Here is a 12,553-nt window from a genome sequence, read left to right as displayed (position 1 = left end):
CTCTACTTAAGTGTAGGAGAGCAAAAAAATTTTCTTAAATCTCTTAGAGTTCCTAGCTGGGCCTGAAAATTAAACTGACAAAGACAGCACAAAAACAGATACATAAATAAACGGAACAGAAAAAAAAAAAGCCCAGAAATAAATTCTAATTATATGGTCAATTAATCTATGACAAAAGAGGCAAAATATGCAATTGGAAAAAGTTTCTCCAGCAAATGGTACTGAAAAAAACTGGACGAATACAAGCAAAAGAATGAAACTGGATGACTTTTTACACTATACACAAAAATACACTCAAAATGGATGAAAGATCTGCATGTGGGACTTGCAACCATAAAAATCCCAGAAAAGAGCACAGGCAGAAATCAATGGAAAGAAAGAAAGCAATGATGAATCTTCAGAGGTCAAAAACCAAGAGAAAGTAGGCACCCAAAGAAGACAGGCAACATTTGGGTGCATAATGGCTGAAAAATTTCCAGAATTGCTAAAATTTTACTATCAGGTTCAGGACATCTCAAACAAGGTAAATGAAAGGAGACTTACACTCATTGTACTAAATATACTCATCTGCACTTGACATCAATTTCCACCCCCCTTCTATGGGTTTGGTTTGATTTGGATCCATTCAGTTCTGTTGTTCATTGGGAACGCTACAGACTACATTTCCTAGATTCCACAGCTGAGGTTCTGGATGTGATTTAGCTTCTGCTTGTACTCTCCTGTGCAACTTGGAAGACAAAAGGGAAGCAAGGCTGTCTCCCTGCTACAGCTCTGTCTGATATGAGTACAGTCCTAAGATATGAATGCTTCAAGATAACGGTGACAACTGCACTCAATGATGCAGAACCTGACAGGCACAAGCATGAGAATTCCACAGGTATTTGAGGCATTTAGGCTGCTGGACACAGCATTTCTCCATTGGGTCACCCACTCATAGAGCTTCCTGATTTCTAAACTGCAGCTGCATCGGTAAGTTCTGCACCCAGGAGTGAGGACAGACCCCGCCTACCTTCCCCCATGTTAAATGTCACTTGTTCCCTGTATTAAGTCTCAATCTCCTTCCTCCTAACCCTGAGGAAGCTAGCAGAGAAGAAATGAAAAATATATAGAAAATCATCACTCCCAAATGCTCTGTGTTCACTCTGAGGAGCAGCTGCCACTCCTCTGCCTCTGTCTCTGTCTCAGTATTAGATGGAACTCCTTATTCCAGGTGCCTGCCTGGAAGGGGAGGGTCCCTGAATGGCTGGAGGGAAGAAGCTTTGCTTCAGCCGCTGCCACCTCTGATTGCCTGGATCATCTGCTGCAATGCTGCACCTCTGACATCTGGCCCTCTGACAGGTTTCTGCTCTCTTTTTTCATAGAACTCTTGCAACAGTCCCTTCTATAGTGATTTTTCCTCCTTTTCATTTCCATTTGTTTTTTCCTTGATAAGTTGCAGCCTTATAAGAATAATGATAGCTCTTGGGATGTGTTAGTTCTGCTGTAACATTTTTTGCTTACCAATTTATTTTTTTCAGATTTTGTTTTTTTCATTTCCACCAATTTCCTTAGGACTTAGGCCTTTTCCTCCTACATAATCAAATTAAGTATTTTATTTGTTTATTGTCTCATTATTTTTAGCAGATAAAGCATTGAAGATAAGAATTGACCTCTGAGTATTTCTGTGACTTCATCCCAAAGGTTTTCTGTATTCTGAGGAGCTCTAATTTTGAATTTATCCAAGGTCTGTTATTAAGTCATTGGCTTATGTATTTTTTAGTGGTTATACTGGGGAGTTTTAAAACTTTTTTCATATGAATTTTGTCATTATTTATTTGAATTCTTGCAATAATAATAGTAATAACAATGAAGTATTACCGATAACTATTTCTTGTTGTATTGCAATGTGACCAGAGAACACAACCTGGAGAATTTCTTCTGTTGTTCATTTATTTGGATCCAAGAAAAGTGATTTTATTATTAGAAATTCCTGAACTTGTCTTACTGATATTCACTGATGTTCTCAAACAATGTGTGTAGGCACTAAAGCCAAACAAAGTGTGCAGATGTCTGAAGCCATGAGCCTCCCAGATGTCACTTGAGGTGTATTCACAGGATAAGATATCACAATCTAAAACTGCTTTGTAACAAATTGAAAGGAAACTCCCCCCTCAATAAGCCAAATTCCTAGCCTAATCTGCTCTCTTAATTTGAAAATTTCCCACATTTTCTTGTCAATCTGGTACATGCAGACATTTTTCCATTGAGTTAATGTAGTTTAGTTCCTCTTAAAAATATCATTACTCATTCTACTCCTGTGGCCACATCACTTTAGCAGACTGGTTGACACCATCATTTCTCTCTGACACATGCCATTCTGCAATTATTGGTTTGCAATGATAAATCTGCCACACAGGGAGCAAGTACCATTTTTGGTTTATTTTTGCATCTCTAGAGCCTAACTCACTATGTACTACATACATGCTTGCTGAGTTCAGTTAATCAAATTTTGAAAGCATTTTGTTTTTTAAAAAAACATGTACCTGTCCTTTATTTCTATAATAAGATGTTAGGAAGAGATGCTTGCCCCTTCATCTCACTCGTAGGAGTATGGCTTTCCATTAGGCTACTGAAAAAAAGCTTAATTTGTGATCACTGTGTGTTATAAAGGTTTGAGGTTTAATGTTCACCCAAAGATGGTTTCTGGGTGGTGCTGGATGGTGCTGAGTGGCTCAGTCAGTTAAAGCATCCAACTCTTAGCATCTGCGCTCAGTGTGGAGTCTCCTTCAGATTCTCTCTCCCTTTCCCTCTGTCCCCCAATCATGCTCTCACTCTCTCATGCATGTTCTCTCTCTCCCTCAAAAAGAAAATAATTACAATAAAATAAAATATTCATCCAAAGAACCTCAACTTGAATATGAGCTAACTGCTCTGGTGGTAAGGAAACAGAACATACTATTATATTGAGATTGGCCAACACTACTAGAGTTCGTCAAGGCAAAGATGTTGATGGGAACCAGGTGTGAGAGCTCACCTTGGGTGTTTGTCCTATACAGTCACCTAAAGAGGCAGTGGAACCCCAGCAGCAAAAACCTGGAAATGAATGCCTACAGAAAGCACAGAAACTACAGAAAGCTCAAGTGACCATCTAGATTAGAGAAGTACCTGCTCAGGATAAGGGAACTGAACTCTGAGAGATTTGAACCAACTTTCAAAGAGCCACAAAAGTGCTTCATGAAAGACTCTGCTTTAAACACTTGCCATATTTAAACTGACTTTATTCGGTTAGTTCAATTGATGCTTTTTCTATTCTTTTACATTCCCACACCAGCAAGGAAAGAAAGGATGAAAAGAGAGTTAGGAAAGAAGTTAACCATGCCCTTCTTTCCTACTAGAAGCTTCCAGGCTGAAAGAGGCTGATCCATAGGTAGGAGGAAATGAGCCATTGGATCACATTGGATCACATTTTGAGAGCTCCTAGATACTGTAATTACTGAACATATTACTGTGTTCCTTACTTAAAATGACCATATGTTCTGAATAGAAAAGTCCTGGGTCTACCAGAATCTTCAGAATAGGGAAAGCTTGCTTCTGAATAAACATTAAAGGGATGAAGGGAGACAATGGACCTGCACTCTGCTTATATCATGAGTTATATAAGGTCACTCTACTGCTTAGACTTCATGTGGTCCATCCCCAGTGACAGATACAGGGCAGTTCTAAAGCCAAGAGTTACAAAAGCTATAAAGAGCCAATATAATGTCAGCAGGTCTCCTAGTTCCAAAAAGAGAATTTACTCTGGCAACTTTAAGCAGAAAAGGAATTTGTTACAGGATATTAAATAGCCCAAGGGGATGGAGAAATAAACTTATGGTTGGGTTTCCAGAAACTCCTCTCAGAACCTCACTACAGAATGGTGCTTCTACATTGACTCTGACCTCAGAACCAAGCCACAGCCGTCTACGCATAGCATTTTTCCTCACATAGCTCACTCTGAAGTTGCATGTCTACTTGATAGAATCTAGATGACCTGCCAGCATCATTCTACTCAATAAAGGTGGAAATCATAATAGAACAATCAAAGTATAGACTCTGTTCAAAAGACATTGGAGGGACACCTGGGTTACTCATCAGTTAAGCATCTGACTCTTGGTTTCAGCTCAGGTCATGATCTCAGGTTCCTGAGATTGAGCCCCACATTGGGCTCCATGCTCAGCGTAGAGTCTGCTTATTCCTCTCCCTCTGCTCCTCCCCTTCCACTCTCTCTCTCATAAATAAAGTTTTTTTTTAAAAAAGACCTTGGACAGCCATACATGACAACGTCTTTAACTCACAGCAAAAATACTTAGTATGCCCTTTATTCTGATTTCCCATCCTGTTCATTGCACCGTAGAGCTTTTTTCTTGGCTTTTTTCCAAAGCCTGGAGGAATGTCTAGGTTTCATAGCTCTTTTTGATTATAGGAGGCTTGTGCCTGTTTAGGATCCACAAAGTTGGATCCTAGTTGCTGCGCTAACTGCCTTAACAGTTTTATTTTTTCTGCTATTCAGTCTTAACACTCAGCTATGGACCATCGTGTCCATGCAAACTTCTCAGGGAACTACAACTCACGAGGACTTCTTTTTCGGACAATAGCAGTCCGTATCTGTCTCATTCATCTGCACTTGTAACATCTTTCACTGTGTTGTTATTTAACTATTATCTTGTTTGTAAAGGCGGCTAGAATGGAGTGAAGAGAACTCTCTCAAAAGTTACTTCTCTTAGACATTCATACATGAACATGACAAGCATTCAGAAACTATTTGTATAATTGTCACATTTAGAAGGCAGGACACCACTGGATAGTAAGCTTCTGAAAAACAATCCAAAGTCACGTGATCAAAGTTTTGCTACTTTTTCAGTGTGTACCCACCTTTCCCATGGCTTATAGGGAGCCTGCCCACACAAAGTATCTAACTCAGTGCTTATTTGCCACTCCCACGTTTCAGTGTCTCTGTCCACTTCAGTATCAATCCCAAAAGCATGGCTAGCTTCCAAATTATTTTTCACAATTCTCTAAAGAAAGCTTCTGTAATACCAGTGTGAGCTGTGAGGACATGTCATAAGCAAGCTATGTGACTTGTGACATATGCTGTAGGTCAGTGGCTCCTGAAGAGCTTCTGGGGCATAAGTGAACCTTCACAAACAACTTGGTCTGGACTAGCATCAAATGACTCCCTCCTATGAAAACCAATCTCTTCTTCCTCATAAGAATTTCTTTTTACACTGTTTTCTAAGAGGGAATAGTTCGGTTTGTTACCTTTGGTGCCTCTTTTTCATGGTATAGGCTTTCTTTAATGGTTTGGGCATTTTTGTACTGAGGATCCTGGTTTTAGGTCTGCCTATTCTGGTTACCTGCCTCTGGTCATTGTGAGAGGGGACAAGGGCATGAAGCTGGACCTTAGTCTTACTCTCTGCTTTCAGAACGTACATATACCACTGCCCACTGCATCACACAACAGCCAAATTACTTCAGATATACTGACTCAATTCATCACCATGATGAAGGCTCCAAGGTTCCTCCCACTTCTTGTATCTGTGGACTCTAGGCTTGGGAGCCACTCAATCACTTCTACCTCCACCATTATTTTTTCCTGCTTGTGATTTGGTTTATAATTTTGGAGGATTTATTTCCTTGTAGATTAGCTCTAGTGTGATTTTTATCCATTTGGTATCCTCAAAATCTCTCATTCACTGACATAGTAACTATCTAGGGTCTATCTGGCTAGTGTTTATTACAACTGATATCCCCTTAATAGTAGATTGTCATAACAGTTTATAATTTACAAAACTCTTATGATTATCTCATTTAACTCTCTATTAGTTTTAAAACTAATAGTCCCTTAATAGTATGTTGTCATAACAGTTTATAATTTACAAAACTCTTATGATTATCTCACAAAATTCTCACAATTTTGTCATGAAATATTACAAATAAAGAGAGAGCAATTTGAGAGTTTGGTGACTTGTGCAAAGTCACACAATCATAAATGAAGGAAATGAGATCCATGTACTCTATGCAATATAAGTAGGTCACAGGAAGCCCAGTTTTCCTGCAAAGTGTCAAAAGTTCCATTCACATCTTCTTCCCCCATTGGAACAACTGTCTTACCTGTAGGACTCACATTCCAACTCAATCCCTTTATTATGTTGACTAGAACTTTTGATAACGTTCATCTCCATGGTTAGTCATGGTCAATTTTTCACCAAGTTTTAAGCATTTTCAGTACTTACATTTTTAATACTTTAGTTACAAAGAACCCTTCTTTATCTTACTAATGTCAATCAATTTTAGCATCTACCTGGAACACTTAGCTTAACAAAAACAATGAAGTTAGCTCAGGCATGACAGAAGAGAATGTCCAGATCAATAAGCAATGTCTGCCATGAGGTGGAGGGGATGGTGACAGCTTTGAGACACTTAAACCTACAGTTCTCCACTTATTCTGCCTGCATTTCTCTTCACAATGACCTGTCTTTCCTGCTGGCTAAGTTTCCTTTAGTGGGTATGAGACTCAAGTATATTATTATATACTTACATCAAAATATTTCTAGTTTGTCAAGACTATCTATCTGTTCCACAGTGACTTTTAAAGGATTTGGCTGACTTTGACCGAATTTGCTACAGTTACAAAAAGAATCCAGATATGCAGCGAGTTTTATTTATATTTCAATCTATTTTGACATTGACCAGGAAGGTAGGAGTAGGTGACTATTGATAAAATTTTTCAATATGTGAGTAATTTCATTAGGTAATTTTTAAACAAACACAAACAAAAGTTGATATATAAGTCTCAGAATGCAGCGTCTCTGGTCCTTGGTCCCAAATCTTTAGAATTCCAGAACTCCATTTGAATACCTTAAAAGGAGAAAGTTCAGAAAGTACTCCTTTATTCGGTGATAGAACCTAAAGCCAAGGGAAACAAAGAACTGATTTTTTAAACTCTTGAAACTCAGCTACTTTCTTTGGTCAGTCTTTGAGGGTGGATGTTTTATTACTTGCCCAAATCATTGGAATTTTTGGAAATCCCAGGTAAGTCCTCTATTTTAAGTAACAATTTTATGTTATCTTACACTCACAGACTCATCCACGTAAATCACAAGCAGTATAATTCACTCCACCAATAAGTATCTCCAACCAGTTTTCAATCTCTCCCTAGACACAGACCCCAAGATAAACTAACTTCTGACAATTTATTTTTTCAGAAAGAGAACAAAGAACAAGAAAGTGTGAGTAATAATAAAAACTGGAAAATAAATTCAAACTTACGCAAAGAGTTGATGGTATCAGTACTGCATCTGGCACAAGGAGACATATTCCTCCAAACTCATTACTTAACCTCAAAAGAGCCAAACTGACTTCTTGGATTTTGTTTGGTTTAAATTACAGATGATGTTTTCTTTGAAAAAATATTCATTCTTGAATGAATTTTCCTCTAAACCATGGAGTGTGGAAAGGGAGGAGAACAAGGAAGAGGAAGAGTGAAGAGTACCTATTGATAATGGCAGATCATAGACAAAAGTGGAAATCTGCCATCTCTTCTTCCTCCTGTGGAACAGGAGTCTATGTCATGTAATATCAGAAAAACAAAAAGGACCACCCATCTCTTTCAGAGAAGCTACATTCAGAACTCCTTTTATAAGACAAAATAGCCTAGTTAGTAGCTCATTTGAATAAATTCATAATTTTTACTTTGGTGTGAATTTGTCCACTAATTTATTCATTTTCATTCACTTGTCACCGTACATTTATTAACTGGCTCTGAAATGCCTGAATTGCTGCTAGATGTTAGAGATAAAACTGTAGACATGACATAGCTATTGCTTTCACTGAACCTAAGTTCCAGTAAAAAGAGCATAGAAGCAATTTATCAATTACGGTGGATAAGAGTCAAGATAGAAAGTATAGGATTGAATGAATGAAAAGGAAGTCTTCCTGGAATAAATAATAATTAAGACTAGAGAGAAAACAAACATTAAACTAATTATAGAGAAGGGAAGGGAAGGGAAAGGAAGACAATATTTTATGTAGAATATAGCAACCAGTTTAAGGGATCAAAAGGAATTTATGTTTGAGATGTAGGTCTTTGAGGGTTGATGGCAAAAGTAGGTAGGCAAACTATATAGGGCTGAAGAGATAGGTAGACATCAGACCTTAAATTCACATATGTCATTTAGAAATTGTGTAAGGATGTAAGAGAAGTCACCAAACAGTGGTTTAAATACGACACAGGGTTATTTTTCTCTCATGTACAACAAATCCAGGAATAGGCAGTCCAAATTATCTCCATCATGGAGGAACCATCAAAGATCTCAGCTCATTCTTGCTTTCAGTTCTTCCATCTTTAGTGTGGGACTTCTCTCCTTCAGACCATTTTAAGGTCCCAAGATGGCCACTTCAGCTTCAGCCACTATTTCCTCCAGTCAAGGAGATGGAAGAAGATAAAAAGAACAACAGATTACATTCCTCCCTAGTCAGTTCCTTTTTGATGAAACTTTTCTAGATGCTACACTTGAAATTTTGGCTTCTATTCCATTGACTAGAACTTAGTCATACAACCGTTCCTATCTATATGCATGGAGTACTAGAACATATGGTTTCTTAGCTAAGCACAATTGCTCTCTTTAACAAAAGTAGGCTCTGTTAGTAAGGAAGAAAGAAAAAAAATATATTAAAGGCAAGTCATAATCTTTGCTTTACCACACCATTTTAACTCTACCCTAAAGACTATGAAGTCTTCCAAGAATCTCAAGTTAAGAAATGACATGGTCAAATTTGTATTTTCAAATGGATCACTTTAAAAAATATGTTTATTTATTTAAGAGAAGGAGAGAAAGAACATAAACGGGGAGCAGCAGAGGCAAGGGAGAAGTAAGCTCCCCACTGAGCTAGGAGCTCAATGTGGGGCTCTATCCCAGAACCCTGGGATTATGACCCAAGCCAAAGGCAGACTTTTAGCCAATGGAACCACCCAGGTACCCCTCAAAAGGACCTCTGAATGCAGGGTAGAGACATGATTGGAGGGGACATGATTATTGGCCAAGGAAACCTGTTAGGAAGATGCTAAATAAAACCAGGCAATAGGTGATGGTGGCCAAAAAGTGTGATTTGGTAAGGACAGAAGGTGAGACCAGAAGGAAACCTAGAGGATGAAGGAGTAAAGACAAGAATCTTGTTGGCATCAAAGACAAATCTCGTCCACTTACCATTGTATCTAATATGACTTATCTCCACGTAGCCTCATTCTTCTTGGCAAAGCAAGCCAACATTGCATTTAACTCAGCTCTTTGAGTTGTTACGCTACAACTGGGATAATCAGAGTGCTTATACCATGATTTTTAAAATATTACAAATTCATTCCTTTTTTCTATTTGAAATAGTTTTATGAATTTTAATCATAACAAATGTGTTTTAATAGTAGTCATAAAATCAATATTGCCTGTGGAATCATGACAATGGTGATGATCGTGGTGTTGGTGGCAGTGCTGATGATATCTTTTCCCTTAAATATGGCTGCTTCTCTACTAGAATGTTAGTGTAGTCTCTAAAATTTTACCTGTCTCTAGCATTCTCAACTGATTCCTTGATGCTCTGAGGTTCTAAACTTGGCTTTGTGAGTGGTTCTATATATAATTAATTTCTTATTTTCTCCAATTATTTTAGTTAAGCAATCCTACTTACTGTAAAAGAAAAATCCCCAAACCTCAATGACATAAAATACAGGAAATTTCTTGCCTTGTAGATGAAATAGGTGTTTTCTGATTAAGACAAAAGAGGGAAAACTGGCTTTATTCCATGCAGTTGGTTGCAGATGCAGACTGCAGAAGGCTTCACAGTTTCCCTGCAGGAATTTTCTTGAAGGTGAGCCTTGATGATTATCAGACACTTAGTTCATTCCACACCATACACAACAGTTTTAGAATAGCAATTCTAATATATAACTAACATCAATACAATTAGTAAGAACAGCTTAAACATATTTTAATATATCTTCCTCATTCTCCCCTACCCATTTTAAAGTTATAATATACCTACATTGTCAGAGGATATAGTCATTATATACTATAATTTCTTCCTTTAAAGCCTTATTTTTATAAAAATCAGATGTTTTGTGATCACCACAAGTCCTTAGATCAATGTCTGTGTAGTTATTGTAGTTGTCTGGAGATCATTTTCTAATAAAATTTTTATGAAGGGCTCATGGAAACAATATTTTCTGAGTTCTTAAAAGTTGAAAATAATTTATCTGTGCCCACTATACTTGAATGTCAGTTTTGCTGGATATAAAATCCTTAGCTCATATTATTTTTTCTTTTGGATATTTTAAATGTTTTCTGTTTTCTTCTGGTTTAAAGTGTTTGTGGTAGGCTGCATAATGCTCCCTTCCCCAAAGATATTCATATCCTAATACCTGGAACCTGTGAATGTTACCTTATATGGCAAAAGGGATGGTGCAGATGTGATTAAGTTACAGATCCTCAGATAGGGACATTATCCTGGATTATCCAAATAAATCCTAAATGTAATCACAAGTATCCTTATGAGAGGAAGGCAGAGGAAGACTATAGAAAAGAAAGAAAACAATGTGAGTGTTGAAGCAAGGGGAGAAAAGGTGAGGTGATATGGGGCTATTAACCAAGGAATGAGAATAGCCTCTAGTAGCTGGCAAATAAATCGATTCTCCCTGAGAGCTTCCAGAAGGATCTAGCCCTTTTTATATTTTTATTTTAGCTCTGTAAGACTTTTTACAGACTTCTGGTCTCTCAAACTATAAGAATGAATTTCTGTTGTTTTAAGCCAATTAGTTTGTGGCAATTTGTTATAGCAGACAAAATAATAGTGTTAATAAGTCCGCTGATATTTTTGCCAAGACATTTATTGAATTCTTTACCATTTTTAAGTTCAGTAATTTTTTAAATTCAGTCATTCAGTGTCAATATTCCCAAGGTTAGGCATTATGCATTTTAATATGCGGTTTCAAATACTTTTTTTATTTCAGAAAGGTTCTTTTAATTATATTTTTGGCATTTCTTCTGTTTTCTGTATTAGCTTTCTTCTTCAAGAACTACTGTTATTTTACATGTTGGATCTTCTTTGCCTAGTCTCATTACTGTCACTTTCTCTTGAACACTGAACCCATTAAAACAAGCTGGAACACACATCTGTCTCTAGGCACCATTGAATTTGAGGACACTGGTGACCTGCAGGGGAAACTAGATCCCTTTAACACAGAGCTACATTATGCCTGGTTCAGGACTTGGAGAAGCTTAGAAGATCCGGAAGGAGCTATATTAGCTGTGGGTTCTAGTGTTGCCCCACAGCAACACAGTGAGCTGACAGATCCACAGCAATGACTGTGAGTTGCCACAGTACCTGGCACTGTACACCAGGCTTTGGAGTATAGAAATGGCTGCACCTTCATTTTCACCTTATAAATCACATGCAGACTTCTTGTAACTCTAGGGAGAAAAGAATTCTAGGAATTATGCTTCTATCTTAGCTTACTTGTACTAGTACAAACCCCACCACAATTCACTCCTTGGCCACATGACATCCTTTAATCATAATTTACTTCCAAATAAAGATGATATCAAAATGATACTTCCACACAATGATGCAGCTGTTACCTTGTACAACATGCTTGTTCTCCCTCAAATAAGATACAAAATTCATTCATCCATCTATGAATGATGTTCTTTGCTTTTCAGCTAAGTTACACCTTCTCTTTGATATTCTGTTACTTAAAATATAAGATGTAAAGTTAACTATCATTAACAGATGGCACAGGAATGGAGAATGGAAGGAAAACATTGGTTAATATATACATTAATATAGTCATATCAAAATAAGGAAGAAATATAACTATTATATTCCTCATTTCTGAAACTGGTCACGTGGCCATGGATGGTATTTTTAACTTCCTTTTCCCACTATTCACCCCCACTCATTGGCTCTCCCAACATTTCTGGTTTCAAACAGGTGGTTTCTTCCAATTTTCAGATCTTGAATTAAACATATTTCTCATGAATCTCTTCCCAATTTAAAGTGGATAGGCCTTTTTTTTCTCTTAATATTCTGATTTGTTCTTTTCTTGTTTTTGTTTGTTGTTTCTTCCTAACTCTCAAAACAACAATATTTTTAATGAATGAACAAATTAATTTCTCCCTTTATCTATGACCCACAACTTACCAATTAATCAGGTCTGATTAATTTTTTATTATTTATCAGATCCGTTTTTTCCTTTACAGTCATCAACTCTTAGTTTCTTACCTGATATCTTGGCTTCTAGCCTCTCCCAATTCCAGTAAATACCACACACTATATTCGATACTTAGTGGAAAGAAACTATTGCATATTTGTATTTATATTTCTAATACCTAGCACAGTGGGCACGTGGTAACACACAGTAGGAATTCAATACTTATCTGTGGATGAATGGTTAAAATTTATTCATTATATAAGGGATGTTATAAAAGAAATCTACTGATTCAACACTGGTCTCCTTATGAATTCAATACTCCAAGAATGAAAATTC

At 37.1% G+C, this 12,553-nt stretch overlaps 1 long non-coding RNA gene across 1 annotated transcript; it reads left to right on the top strand.

Moving 5' to 3' along the window:
• Nucleotides 1–1,189: 1,189 nt before the first annotated feature.
• On the top strand, nucleotides 1,190–7,676 carry LOC111096659. The gene is made up of 3 exons (XR_005361643.1): nucleotides 1,190–1,338; nucleotides 1,621–1,723; nucleotides 7,224–7,676. It is a non-coding gene; the product is annotated as an uncharacterized LOC111096659 (long non-coding RNA).
• Nucleotides 7,677–12,553: the final 4,877 nt, after the last annotated feature.

This window comes from Canis lupus, chromosome 7 (assembly GCF_011100685.1).
Source record: "Canis lupus familiaris isolate Mischka breed German Shepherd chromosome 7, alternate assembly UU_Cfam_GSD_1.0, whole genome shotgun sequence".
In the NCBI taxonomy this organism is placed as follows: domain Eukaryota; kingdom Metazoa; phylum Chordata; class Mammalia; order Carnivora; family Canidae; genus Canis; species Canis lupus.
Note: the sequence above shows the minus strand (reverse complement) of the source record. Positions and strands in the feature narration are given on the sequence as shown.